The 14,319-nt window shown below is 37.6% G+C and overlaps 1 protein-coding gene and 1 pseudogene across 3 annotated transcripts in view; both read right to left on the bottom strand.

The window, feature by feature from the left end:
- Positions 1-14,319, bottom strand: part of KCNQ5 (potassium voltage-gated channel subfamily Q member 5) — a 591,803-nt gene that overhangs the window by 136,642 nt on the left and 440,842 nt on the right. The window lies entirely within an intron of this gene.
- Positions 11,733-13,656, bottom strand: LOC117087441 (annotated as a pseudogene). The gene has a single exon (XR_004438813.1). The product of XR_004438813.1 is annotated as a phosphoglycerate mutase 1-like (transcript).

The following is a 14,319-nucleotide window of genomic DNA, read 5'->3' as shown; positions in this document are numbered from 1 at the left end:
TAAACTCTAGGGATGTATGATAAAATTGTAGATGTTAACAAAAGTTTGCATCAGCATACTTATTAAACTATTGTTGTTTTCTCCTCCCAGCTCATACCTAACACTATTAGTAATAGTATAAAAAATGAGAACCAATCCAGATTTCTAATGAGGATGGATTAATAAAAAACAACATGGTATATCCCTTCCAGAGCATGGGCTGTGGTGCTCAGGTGCCTGAGTTCCAATCCTGGCTCTGCCACTTAATAGCTGGGTTACCTGGTTAAGTGACTGCCTCAGTTTCTTTGTCTGTAAAATGTAGATAATAAAGGCACCTATGTCATAGGGTTGTAAGAATTGAATAAGTTAACTGTGAAACATCTCAGTGCAATACTAACACACAATACATCTGAGCTAATTTATTGTTATTATTATTATTACCACAAATGTGATACAACCACAAAACATCATGTCTTAGAAGAATATTGTGAGATAAAATGTTTCCAAACAACATTATTTAAATAGTTGATTACATAGCAGGATAGCAGGATTTCAGTTTTGCTCTCCAAAAAGATCTTTTTTTTTTTTTTTTTTTTTTTTTTTTGAGATGGAGTTTCCCTCTTTTTGCCCAGGCTACAGTGCAATGGCGCTATCTCAGCTCACTGCAACCTCCACCTCCTGGATTCAAGTGATTCTCCTGCCTCAGTCTCCCCAGTAGATGGGATTACAGGCACCCGCCGTCATGCCCAGCTAATTTTTGTATTTTCAGTATAGACGGTGTTTCACCAAGTTGGTCAGGCTGGTCTTGAACTCCTGACCTCAAGTGATCCACCAGCCTTGGCCTCCTAAAGTGCTGGGATTATAGGTGTGAGTCACTGCACCTGGCCAGATTATGTATTCTTATCATATATAGAAAAATACATAGTATAAATACATATATTTGCATATTAATGGTGATTATCTTTAGGTGGTAAGATATATATATATATTGGTCCAAATGATCTTTAATAGCCATGTATTGCTTTTGTAATGAGAAAAAAGAGAACCATAATTTATTTAAACAAGAAGCTATGGCCTAGAAAGGTTAGTACATTGGCCAAGGTAATTTATTTAGTCAGTGTTGGGAAACAGAAGAGAAATGAGCAACATTTATTGAGTACCTCTGATGTATGAGGCTGTGCGGGATGCTCAGTACACAGACTCTATTTCATTGTTTCTCCATAATAGCCCTTCAAGGAGGCACAGAGGTTATGAATGTAAACTTCATGTGCAACAGCCCAGGTATTTCCAGTTCTGTCCTGTCTTAGTTGTGTGACCTTGGGTCTATTAATCTTGCTGAGTCTTGGAATCCTCACCTACAAATAGGGAATAGATCCCTTTTTTTCACAGGGCTATTGGGATGATTAAATGAGATAATACATACAAAGTCTTTAGTCTGCCTTAGTGTGCCTGGTATCATGTTAACTCTCAATCTAACAAAAAAATGTTTTATAGATATACCTTTCCCTTCACTTTTCTAGATCAGTAATTTGATACTAAAAAAGTTCAATAATCTTATCCAAAGTCATTTAGCTGGTAAATGGAGCCAAAAATCAAACTAATTTCTGTTTCCAGAGCACTTATATATATATATATATATATTATATATATATATTTTCCCATGTTTCTCTTTTGGTAGCTTTTATTTCATAGAAAGCCTAGTAAACAGGGATGTAGAAAGTCAAACAAAGGCTTACATGTGAAATTCCAAGAAGTAAAGTATTATCAAGACTACGGAATACAACTACTTGCAAATGGTTGATATTCAGGTAAAATTTAGTGAAAATATTATAATTAACCTGTTTTTTATATTTCAGGTTGTCCCAATGGGACAGCAGATTGAGACAGGAGGTCAGCCTGCCTTATCAATGTGAACTCTTTTCTGCAGAAATTTATAATTTTTTAAGTGTCCCATATATATCATGTGCCAGATGTTTTATTGCCAACAGAGCAGCAAGATAAATCTGAAAGAATGGAAATGTTCTGGTTCCATTATGTTTGCTTATGTATACAGAAGGAACTTTCAAAAGAAACAGAGATGTAAAGTATGGAAGCATAAAGAACATTGAACTATGCCTAGTTTAATTATCTGTTCACCATTAACTAGCTTTGTCACCACTTATCTCTTAGAGCTGGTTTCCATACCTTTAAAATAGTTGGACTGAACTGGCAAGTGTCAAGGATCCTTTCTAACTTTGAATTTCTCAAATTCTAAGTGGTACATTTTTCGTTTTGGATACCCATTGAACGAGGAAGCATCAGAAGGAGTGTTTTGGATATGACTTTTCTCAAATTAAGTGTTAAGGCAATTTATTCATTCATTCATTAGTTCATTCAACAAATATTGGCTACTATAAGCCAAACATGAGGCATAGAGTAGTGAATAAAACAGAAAAGTTTTCTGCCCTTATGGAGCTTATGTTCTCCTGGGGTAGGCTGATGTTAAAGCAGTAAACAAATACAGAATATAATGTTACGTAGTGATAAAAACCCTGGGGAAATACAGAGCAGGATGAGGGTGGAGTCACAGAGGAGCAGGTGTTCTATTTTAAAGTGAAATTCCAAGAAGTAAAATATTAATAAGAATAGGGAATATAGCTAATTGCAAATGGTTGATATTCAGGTAAAATTTAGCAAACATCTTATAATTAACATGTTTTTAATATTTTAGTTTTTATTTTATTTTTGAGATGGAGTCTCTGTCACCCAGGCTGGAGTCCAATGGTATGATTTTGGCTCCCTACAACCTCCACCTCTTGGGTTCAAGTGATTTTCCTGCCTCAGCTTCCCAAGTAACTGGGATTACAGGTGTGCACCACCACTCCTGGCTAATTTTGTATTTTTGGTAGAGATGAGGTTTCACCATGTTGGCCAGGCTGGTCTTGAACTCCTGACCTCAAGTGATCCACCCACCTTGGCCTCCCAAAGTGCTGGGATTATAGACATGAGCCACTGTGCTGGGCTGTTTTTAGTATTTTAGGTTGTCTCAATGGGAAAGCATCTCAGAGGAGCCAAGACCCAATGAAGTGAAGGGGTGACTGTGACCATTATCTAAGGAAAAAGTGTTCCAGGCAAAAAAATATAAAGACCTTGAGGTGGAAGTGTGTTCAGCATGTTCAAGGGAAGGCAAGGAGATCAAGTTAGCTTGAGCGGAGTGAGGGAGGGCTCCAGTCAGATCATGACAGCTTTGGGAATAGCTTTAGATGTCCTTCTAAGTATTATATGATAGCAGTAGGGGAAGGGTTTTTGGCAGAGTGCAGGATCAGATGTATATTTTACAAGATCATTTTGGTTACCTTTGGGAATCCAATCAGGAGGGGGCTGGATACCAGAAAGGAAGCCAGATGTCGGAGAGAAAACTGGAAGGCCAGTTAAGAAGCCACTGCTGTGGTCTGGACAAAGGGTGAGAGCAGCTTTACAAGAGTTAGGTTAAAGTCAGGAGGACCTGTAAAGGAGCTGGATTTGGTGCATATTGTGAAGGTGGAGGGGCCAAGACTTGCTGAAGGACTGATTGTGGGATGTGAGACAAATGAGGGAGTCTAAGGCTGACTTCAGGGTTTTTGGTCTAAGCAATCAGGTGAATAAAGTGCCATTTACTGAGCTCGGGAAATACCACTGGGGATAGGTAAGAAAGGAGCACTATTTGAAGGGCAGAACTACCTGTTCTGTTATGGCCTTGTTAATTTTGAGATGCCTAGTAGGCATTTGGTAGATGGTGAATGGGGCTGGAGTCTGGGGGAGAGGTCAGGGATGCAGAGTCAGTCAGTAGATTTTTTTTTTTTCTTGCTACAGGACGAATCCCTTGCAATATCAGTAACCTACTGAAACAAATTGCTTCAAAGTGTGATCATAAACATTTAACTTCAGATGTGGGTTACAGACGGAAGGAGGTAAGGAAGCTGTGTTTCTGTATTTATAAAACAGAAAAGAAGCGTTTGTCCCCTGAGACTAATCATGAATGAGTAGGAGGTACATCCTATTTAAGGCATACTCTAGTATCTTGGGTAAATTACCTAGGTGTAATTCCATTGGTTCTCAATAAATCGAAGAGATGAAAAGTCGTGTGTATTTTCTGATGTTTTAGAGCATGGTTTAGGGCAATGATACAGTGGCTTTATATTATGCTCTTTTATATAGAAAGTTTGAGACAAACTTTTAGAAGCAGCAATTTTGCACATTGATATCCTCAGATGTTTAAAATTTTCCTCAGTATCTATTTTCACACATACCAAATGACAAAGCTGCAGTCAGTTCTGATTCCTAAACAGAACCCCACACCAATATTTGACTGCAGATTAAAAAAAAAAAAGATTTGGATTCCACCAACGAATAAACAAAGTTGAAACATCTGCTGGAAATCCCAACATCCTATGATGAAATTCCATGCTTAGATATCTTATTCAAGGTCATAGCTTGAATATTTAAACATCAACAGCCAAACAATGGCATTATGGGTTTAAATTTACAGAGCAAAACCACAATACCTAATTTATAATACTCCCTTTTTGCACTTACTCTAAGCAGTTTAATGATATGGACTCTGAAACTTAGCAGCCAGTTATGTTTAGTAGTGTTGGGATATGTAATTTTTCTTTGAGAAACTTGGTACTTATTTTCAGATGACATACAGATTATGATTAATCGTCACCTACTGCTAAAAGTTTTTGAAAGGATATCTTCAGGAAGTTCTTTGAATAGACTGTGTTACTTGGATGTTACAATGGAGATGCCACTTGAGCTGAAATATCACTCAGCAAAGCACATTTATGGATGGGAATTCATTCTAAGTATTATCTGGGAAAATTTAGAATTACCTGGTTTGCCTGGCTCTCTTAATCTTTTTCAATGCACAATTTCTTATTTTTGGAAATATGAAATGGATACAGTTTAGGCACTTGGCTAATCCTTAGGGATAAACACTGGGGTGTGAAAATAGACTTTTCCTCCTGTGGAGAATAAAAAGATAGCACTTTAAAGGAGTGAATTTGAGTAAATACAAGCCAAGAGTAAATATCTGACATTCATTATAATTTTTAAAATCTTGCTTGTTGCCATGTGTAGATCTATTCTATCTATCTATCTATCTATCTATCTATCTATCTATCTATCATCTATCTATCTGTATCTATCTATCAATAATCTATCTGTATTTCAGTGGGATTATTAACCAAACTGGTCACATCATCTAACTCCCATCTTTATTTATAAAATCCTTGCCAAAATTTTCCCTCTCTGGCACTAGATTAGAGCAGTTTTTGGAATTTTCTAATTTCATATTTGCTTTTATGTATTGCTGTTTATGAATGTTGCAAAGTGTATTGCTGCTCTTATCTGTGCTTAAAAGAAAGAGTGTCCCAGAGAGGCTTGTACAAGATAATGCAATAAATTACTTCCAGAAACAGTATCAGAATTCATGGCAACCAACTCCTGAAGCTGCAGGTCAGGCGGTGAAACACATTGTTTTATAACAAGTCCTAAAGCTAGGAGGAAAAATCCTGCTTTGGACCCACTTTCTTTTCATTATCAATTCCTTTCCTACTGTCATGAGCTTTTTGAACAAGACATGCTCTGTTTAAAGGAGAACAAAAACAAGGTTTATTGAAAACATGTGATACTACAACTTAGGAATCCTTTATAAGGAGACTGGAGATGGCCTAATCGAGTTCAATACCATTCAGGAGCTGGATATTTTCCCATTAACTAAAAATGGAAGAGTATAAAGAAGGCATAATTCAAAAATAGTTTCAGATGTGCCCATTTTTTGACATTGTGACCAGTAAATACTCCAGAAAACCACAGAAACTTGATAAGAGATGGATTCTTAAATCACACGATGGCAAATGTCCTAAGGATTAGCTACAGTACTTTGATCTCCAAATTCGAAGCACAGATTTGGAGTCTGTGGTAGGGGCTAAAATCAAATATTTAAAACATTTTGCAAAAGGCAGAAGTAAAATAACTGAGAACAAGTATGGGTGTAGAGAAGCCTCCTGTAAAAGAACCTACAATTCAAAGCATGTGTGCAAATTAAGCACTTTGTTAAAAATATAATCATGTTCCCATGACCATATTAAATAATTGAAGCAATTAGATTAAAAAATGCAGGCAAAAAATACCCTTTTGAGAAAACTTCTGATAACTGAGGCAAAGGAGCTATTTTTCACCTTGCATTGCCTGAGTAATCGCCATTTTTTCCCCCTGTATTTGCTCATGTTGACAGTGTTGTTTTTACTTTGTGTGTGTAGGGGTTATGATGGGGGGCCGGGGATGACACTTCTCATGTGATTGTTTACTAGCTTTCACTTTTCTGAATTTTTTATTCATTCAATACACATTCATTGTGGCCAGAAACTTCTAGGACCTGGGTATATAATATTAAAGGGCATGGATGGGGCATGGCTGGTGTGGACCAGATAGATGCCTTCTGTCTGCACAAGGCTGAAAGGGTGGTTTGCATAGAAGATGCTGAATCGAGTAACCACAATCATGAGTGATGAATGTTATGATAGAAGAAATCCAAGGAGCACATTGCAGGGAGAATTAACCTAGTTAAGAGGCCAGGGAAGCCTTCCAGGAGAAACAAGTGAAGCCATAATTAACAACCAGTCTACAAGAAAGCTTCACAAGCCCTTCTAATTAAACCACATCCTTTAAGTACCGTACATACTATTCCTGAAATTATTTATTATATCTAAGGACTCCAGACTCAAAAAGTACCTGTCTTGGTTCCTGCTCCTTCCATTTACCTTTTAAAATAAAATGTATTCTTATTTAACATACACAGACTCTCAAATTCTAGGAATGCAGTATTGAAGATATTTTGAGGAAAAATAATAAAAACATACAAAGACGGTCTGAGTTGATAATTTTTTCTGATTGTAGGTATCGATTCTAGGATTGATTAGAGGTTTCACTGAACACATCACTTTTATGATTCTGTTTGCTACCACTAAGAGTTATGGAGTATTGATTAAACACCAGGCATTAAGCTAAGCACTTTACATGTATCAGCTCATTGCATCTTCTTGGGCAATCCTTTTAAAAGGTACAACCAAAATTCTAAGTTTAAAATTAAGGAAATATATGAAGAGCAAATTAAGGCAAATAACAAAGCACCTTTTAGAATAGAGCTTTTCGTGAGTTGAAAATGCCATTCTGTGTTACTTCAGCCTAGAACTGAGGAGGTGCACATGGAAATCCTATGGCCAGTTGTCTTTGGCATTGTCCCTCTCTGCAATGACAAAAGTGCCTGGAGTGTGAGGAGATTCGGAACAACTGTACATCATATGAACCCATCAACCCTCCCAGTATTGCTATACAAAAATAATACTAGTCAACATCTAAACTGTACTTCATCTGTGCCAGGCAATAATTCTTTTAATTTAGTTTTTGAATAGTTAACATATTTATATTTTAAACATCAAAATGACATAAAGAGGTAAATGCTGAGAAATCTTGCTCCTACCCGTTTCCATTCACACTGTCCCCATTCACTATCTTCAGTTAAACATTTTTATTCTCTTCTTTTTGTAAAAGTTGTTTCAATGTTTCTTTTTACAAACACAAGCAATATAAATGTAAACTTTTATTTTTCTCCTTTCTTACACAAAAGTAGCACACTATATATGCAGTATTACATTTCATTTCATTTTTCTTTTATTTCATAATTTGGGATTCTTCTATAGCTGTGCAGAAAGATCTTCACTATATTTTATTGTTTGGACGTATCATATTTTTTTCAGCTACAGTGACCATTTACTATAAATTGATGAAATTATTAGAAAGCAGACTTCCTGGGTCAAAGAGTAATGCTGAAGTAATTTTGGTAGATATTGACACTTTTTCATAAGGGTGATACCCCTTTGCACTCCTGTGGCATGTGAGTGCCTATTTCCTTGCAGTCTCATCAATAAAGTGTGTGGTCAAACTGCAGATTTTTGCCAATCTGATAGGTGAGAGAATGCTTTCATTTGTATTTCTTTTTTATGAGTGAGAGTGGGTATGTTTAAGAGGTGTATATGTATTTCTTATTCTGTGACCAGTCTGTTCATATCCATTTTATTTTCTGTTAGGTTGCTGGGTTTTTCTTGATTTCTAGAGCTCCTTATAATTTAAGGTGATTAGCTTCTATTTTTTGGTAAGCGTTGTAAATATTTTTCCACATTGTCTTTTGACTTTGCTGTTTAGTTTATCATACAGTATTCTTTGATTTTATGTATTCTATCAATATTTTCTTCTATGACTTTTGTATTTTTAGTTACAATTAGAAAATCTTTCCAGATTCCAAGGTTCCAAGAGAATTTACCAATTTCTGCTGCCCAGTATTTTATGGTCTTATTTAATTAAATCTTTGATTTATTTGGAGTTTATCTTGGAATCTGGTAAGACAGATACAGACACAGCTTTTTTTTTTTTTTTTTTCCCAAATGAGTAATTAATTATTCCAGCATTTCTTACAACCAGAATGAGAATGAAGTTGAGATTCATATATTTGGTCACACAGGGTTGTTTCTAACTTTGAGAAAATAATTTTTTTTTGTTGGTTATGATGGAAGATCCAAGGGGAGACATTAGGCAGAGTTTTGGAGGTAGTTTTAGAGAATAGTTTTAAGAATAGGGCAATTTCCAAGAGGTGTTGAATTAAGTAAGGAGAACAAATGACTTACTTTTAGATCACATGAGAACCATGAATATCAGACCCAACTCTGTAAAGCACCATTGGGTCTTGGTGGCAATTTTGAATATTTTATTCCAGCGGAGTAGTACTTTAAGGCTCTAACTAATGCCATTATATGTATCTTTTAGCAGGGAAGTATAATTAGTATTGGTCTCAGTAAAGTTTGCTTGAATAAGGACTTTCTAAAAATTAAAGTTAGATTTAAATAATGGTCCTTCAGGAATTTGTACCGCATTGGCTTCTTACATTAATTGGTCTCTTTACACTTCATCTATGTAAACATAATACTTACATTCATTGATCACAGTATGAAGAACTGCTCCTTAATAGGCAATACTTTCATTTGTTTCTTGACCCAAGTGGTAAAATATAAATTTCAGCAACTTCTGCTTATCAAAATAATTTCCATAGAAAAACAGAAAAAGCAGAAACATGAGTTCTACGAAAATAAAATGTCATTTAAGACAGCATGGTGTAATTTAATACCATGCAACATTCTAGGCATTTCAACATTTTATTTTATGATTTATTTTTAAGCTTTTATTTCAGGTTCTGTGGTACCTGTGCAGGTTTGTTATACAGGTGAATTGTATAACATGGGGGTTTGATGTACAGATTATTTCATCACCCAGGTAAAAAGCATAGTACCTGACAGGTAGTTTTTTTATGATCTCCCTCCTCCCACTTTCCATCCTCAAGCAGGCTCCTATGTCTGTTGTTCCCTTCTTTGTGACCATATAACTCAATGTTTAGCTCCCACTTAGAAGTGAGAACATGTGTATTTGGTTTTCTGCTCCTGTGTTAGTTCGCTTAGGAGAATGGCCTCCAGCCTCATCCATGTTGTTGCAAAAGACATGATCTTGTTCTTTTTTATGGCTGTGTAGTATTTATGTTGTATGTGTACCACATTTTCTTTATCCAGTCCACCATCAATGGGCATGTAGGTTGATTTCATGTCTTTGCTATTGTGAATAGTGCTGTGATGAATATATGAGTGCATATGTCTTTATGGTAAAATGAGTTATATTCCTTTGAGAATAAACCCAATAGCGAGATTACTGGGTCAAATGGTAATTCTGTTTTGAGTTCTTTGAGAAATTGACAAATGGCTTTCTCCAATGGCTGAACTAATTTACATTCCCACCAGCAGTATATAAGCATTCCTTTTTCTCTGTAGCCTTGCCAGCATCTGTTATTTTTTGACTTTTTAGTAATAGCCATTCTGACTTTTGTGAGATGGTATCTTATTGTGGTTTTGATTTGCATTTCTCTAATGATTAGTAATGTTGACCATTTTTTCATATGCTTGTTGACCACGTGTATGTCTTCTTTTAAAAGTGTCCATTCAAGGCCTTTGCTCACTTTTTAATGGGGTTGTTTTTTTTGCTTGTAAATTTGTTTAAATTCCTTACAGATTCTGGCTAATAGACCTTGTCAGATGCATCATTTGCAAATATTTTTTCCTATTCTGTAGGTTGTCTGTTCACTCTGTTGATAGTTTCTTTAGCTGTGCAGAAGCTGTTTAGTTTAATTAGATCCCTTGAGTTTAATTGACAAAATTAGTCAATTTTTCTTGCTGTTGCAATTGCTTTTGTCTTTGTCATAAAATCTTTGCCAGATCCTATGTCCAGGGTGGTACTTCCCAGGTCATCTTCCAGGGTTTTTATAGTTTTGGGTTTTATATTTAAGCCTTTAACCCATCTTGAGTTGATTTTTGCATATGGTGTCAGCAAGGGGTCCAATTTCAATCTTCTGCATATGGCTAGCCAGTTATCCCAGCACCATTTGTGGAATAGGAATTCCTTTTCCCATTGCTTGTTTTTGTTAGGTTTGTTGAAGATCAAATGGTTTGTTTGTGGCATTATTTCTGGGCTATCTCTTCTGTTTCATTCGTCTAAGTGTTTTGTACCAGTACCATGCCGTTGTGGTTACTGTAGCCTTGTAATATAGATTGAAGTCACATAATGTGATACCTCTGGCTTTGTTGTTTTTGCTTAGAATTGCCTTGGCTATTCAGCCTCTTTTTTGGTTCCATACGAATTTTTAAGTAGTTTTTTCCTAATTCTGTGAAGAATTGGTAGTTTGATAGGAAGAGCACTGAATCTAAATTGCTTCGGGCAATATGGCCATTTTAACAATATTGCTTCTTCCTATCCATGAGCATGGAATGTTTTTCCTTTTGTTTATATCATCTCTGATTACCTTGAGCAGTGTTTTGTAATGCTTGTTGTAGAGATCTTTCACCTACCTGGTTAGCTGTATTTCTATGTATTTTATTCTTTTTATTTATTTTTATTTTTATTTATTTATTTATTTATTATTATACTTTAAGTTCTAGGGTACATGTGCATGACGTGCACGTTTGTTGCATATGTATACATGTGCCATGTTGGTGTGCTGCACTCGTTAACTCATCATTTACATTAGGGATATCTCCTAATGCTATCCCTCCTCCCTCCCCGCCGGTGAATGATGTTCCCCACCTTGTGTCCAAGTGATCTCATTGTTCAATTCCCACCTGTGAGTGAGAACATGTGGTGTTTGGTTTTCTGTCCTTGCAATAGTTTGCTGAGAATGATGGTTTCCAGCTTCATCCATGTCCCTACCAAGGACATAAACTCATCCTTTTTTATGGCCTCATAGTATTCCATGGTGTATATGTGCCACATTTTCTTAATCCAGTCTATCATTGATGGACATTTGGGTTGGTTCCAAGTCTTTGCTATTGTGAATAGTGCCACAATAAACATACATGTGCATGTGACTTTATAGCAGCATGATTTATAATCCTTTGGATATATACCCAGTAATGAGATGGCTGGGTCAAATGGTATTTCTAGTTCTAGATCTTTGAGGAATTGGCACACTGTCTTCCACAATGGTTGAACTAGTTTACAGTCCCACCAACTGTGTAAAAATGTTCCTATTTCTCCATATCCTCTCCAGCACCTGTTGTTTCCTGATTTTTTTAATGGTCGCCATTCTAACTGGTGTGTATTTTATTCTTTTTGTGGCTGCTGTGCATGGGATGGCATTCTTTTTTTTATTGCACATCACTCTTTCATTATACTGATCTGGAAAAAGGATTTAGTACAGTTATGCTCAAATGAACACTAGATCCATGTGGCAGGGCCAAGCAACTAGAACATGATTCAGAAATCAGTGAAAGATACACTTGGACAGGACCAAGAGGCATTTCACTGCCACAAAACAAGGAAGGGAGGGATTCTAAAACACACAGCAGGAAGCACTCCTGCCCTTCAGAGGTCAAGGAGCTTATCCCATATTGGTATGAGGAATGGCTTATTTTCTGATGACCACATGTGGGACTATTTCAACCGCCACAAGAAACCCTTAGAAGGGTTATTGTTTTGTATTACTTATATACACGAAACTTTTTTTTTTTTTTAAATAAAAGTAAATGTAACACATAAACTAAATTCAGGATTGATCCCAACCTTCTAGAGCCAGTTCCTCTGGGGTCAGGGAGGAAACAGTTGTCATATCACCATGCAGGTTACATTCATCTTCCACTGGGATGACTAGAGTCCTCAGGCAGTGGCCTGACTACAGAAGAGCACAGGACTAGCTCCTGGGGGCAGACAGGCTCTCTTGCTTCTCCTCATTGGTCATGGCTTAGCATGCTTCCTCCTTCCAAGTTCTTAGTAAACAAAGCACTCGCAAAAACCCAAGTCACTACCTTTGAACTCTCTTGGATAAGGGGGCCTTTTCCACAGCTTAGACTGAGAACCTGTGCCCTAGAAGTGCTATTCTGACTTGAATGTATGAAGGGAGTGGGTACAGAAGACAAAATGGCTAAAATGAAAAAGGGAGCCATCGGTTCCCATCTGCAGCTGCAGCTCAAGATGTCTACAGATGTGGTCAGTGTGACGTGCAGGAGGGAGGGGCAGATGGATGTGATGGGCAGGGAGGGTGCTCCTGGGGACTGTAGCCTGTTTGCTGGCCTTCACTTCTTGGCTTTGCCCTGGGCAGCCACAGCTTCCATGGCTTTGTGCATGGCCTCTGCATCCCCCAGGAACTGCATGGGCTTGATGGGCTTCAAGTTCTTGTCTAATTCATAGACAATGGGAATGCCAGTTGGCAGGTTCAGCTCCATAATAATCTCTTCAGAGAGACCCTCCAGATGCTTGACAATGCCCCAGAGGCTGTTGCCATGGGCTGCAATCAGTACCCGTTTCCCGTCCTTGATCTGGGGAACTATTTCTTCATTGCAGAAGGGCAGAGCTCTGGCAATAGTGTCCTTCAGACTCTTATAGGAGGGTAGGTGATTTTTTGTGAGGTCTACACACCTGTGATCCTTACTGATGTTGCTGTAGAAAGGATGGTTGGGCTCCGTCGGAGGTGTGGGACATCATAGGAGTGGCTGCAGATCTTCACCTGGGCCTCACCATGCTTTGCAGCAGTTTCTGCTTTATTGAGACTAGTTAGAGCCCCACAGTGCCACTCATTGAGGCGCCAAGTCCTCACTACTGGTAGCCACATCTGATCAATGGCATCTAGCACTGTCCAGAGGATCCGGATCACACTCTTCTGCACTGGGGTGAAGCAGATGTCAAACTCATAGCCATCATGCATGGCCCGCCGGGCTCAGGTCGGCGTCATACCGGCCGCTGAAGTGGTTTTTCAGGTTCCAAGCACTCTCACTGTGCCGGATCTGCACCGGTTTGTAGGTGGCCATGACGGCAGGCTTGGGGGACAGCATTCTTGATTTGGCTGTCAGCTTGGATGTTGTTGGTGCATAGGGATTCTACTGATTTTTGTACATTGACATTGTATCCTGAAGCTTTGCTGAAGTTGTATATCAAACCAAGGAGTTTTGGGGCAGAGATTATGGGGTTTTCTAGGCATAGAATCATACTGACTGGAATCAGGGATAGTTTGACTTCCTGTCTATTCAGATGGCTTTTATATCTTTCTCTTTCCTGATTGCTCTGGCTAGGACTTCCAGTACTATGTTGAAAAGGACTAGTGACAGAGGACATCCTTGTTTTGTTCTGGTGTTTAATAAGAATGCTTCCAGCTTTTGCCCATTCAATATGATGTTGGCTGTGGGTTTCTCATAGATGGCTCTTATTATTTTGAAGTATGTTCCTTCAGTGCCTAGTTTGTTGAGGGTTTTTAGCATGAAGGGATGTTGAATGTTATCAAAAGCCTTTTCTGCATCTATTGAGATGATCATGTGGTTTTTGCTTTTAATTCTGTTTATGTGATGAATCACATTTATTCATTTGTGTATGTTGAACCAACCTTGTGTCCCAGGGACGAAGCCTCCTTGATAGTGGTGGATTAGCTTTTTGATGTGCTGCTGGATTCATTTCACGAGTATTTTATTGAGAATTTTTGCATCTATGTTCATCAAGGATTTGGCCTGAAGTTTTGTTTTTTTTGTTGTTGCTGTGTCCCTGCCAGGTTTTGGTATTAGGATGATGCTGGTTTCATAGAATGAGTTAGGGAGGAGTCCCTCCTCCTCTGTTTTTTGGAATAGTTTCAGTAGGAATGGTACCAACTCTTCTTTATACTTCTTGTAATATTCAACTGTGAATCCCTCTGGTCCTGGGCTTTTTCTGGTTGGTAGGCTTTTTATTACTGATTCAATTTTGGAA

The sequence above is a fragment of the Trachypithecus francoisi genome, unplaced genomic scaffold (assembly GCF_009764315.1).
Source record: "Trachypithecus francoisi isolate TF-2019V2 unplaced genomic scaffold, Tfra_2.0 Lachesis_group10, whole genome shotgun sequence".
NCBI classification, from domain to species: Eukaryota; Metazoa; Chordata; class Mammalia; order Primates; family Cercopithecidae; genus Trachypithecus; species Trachypithecus francoisi.
Note: the sequence above shows the minus strand (reverse complement) of the source record. Positions and strands in the feature narration are given on the sequence as shown.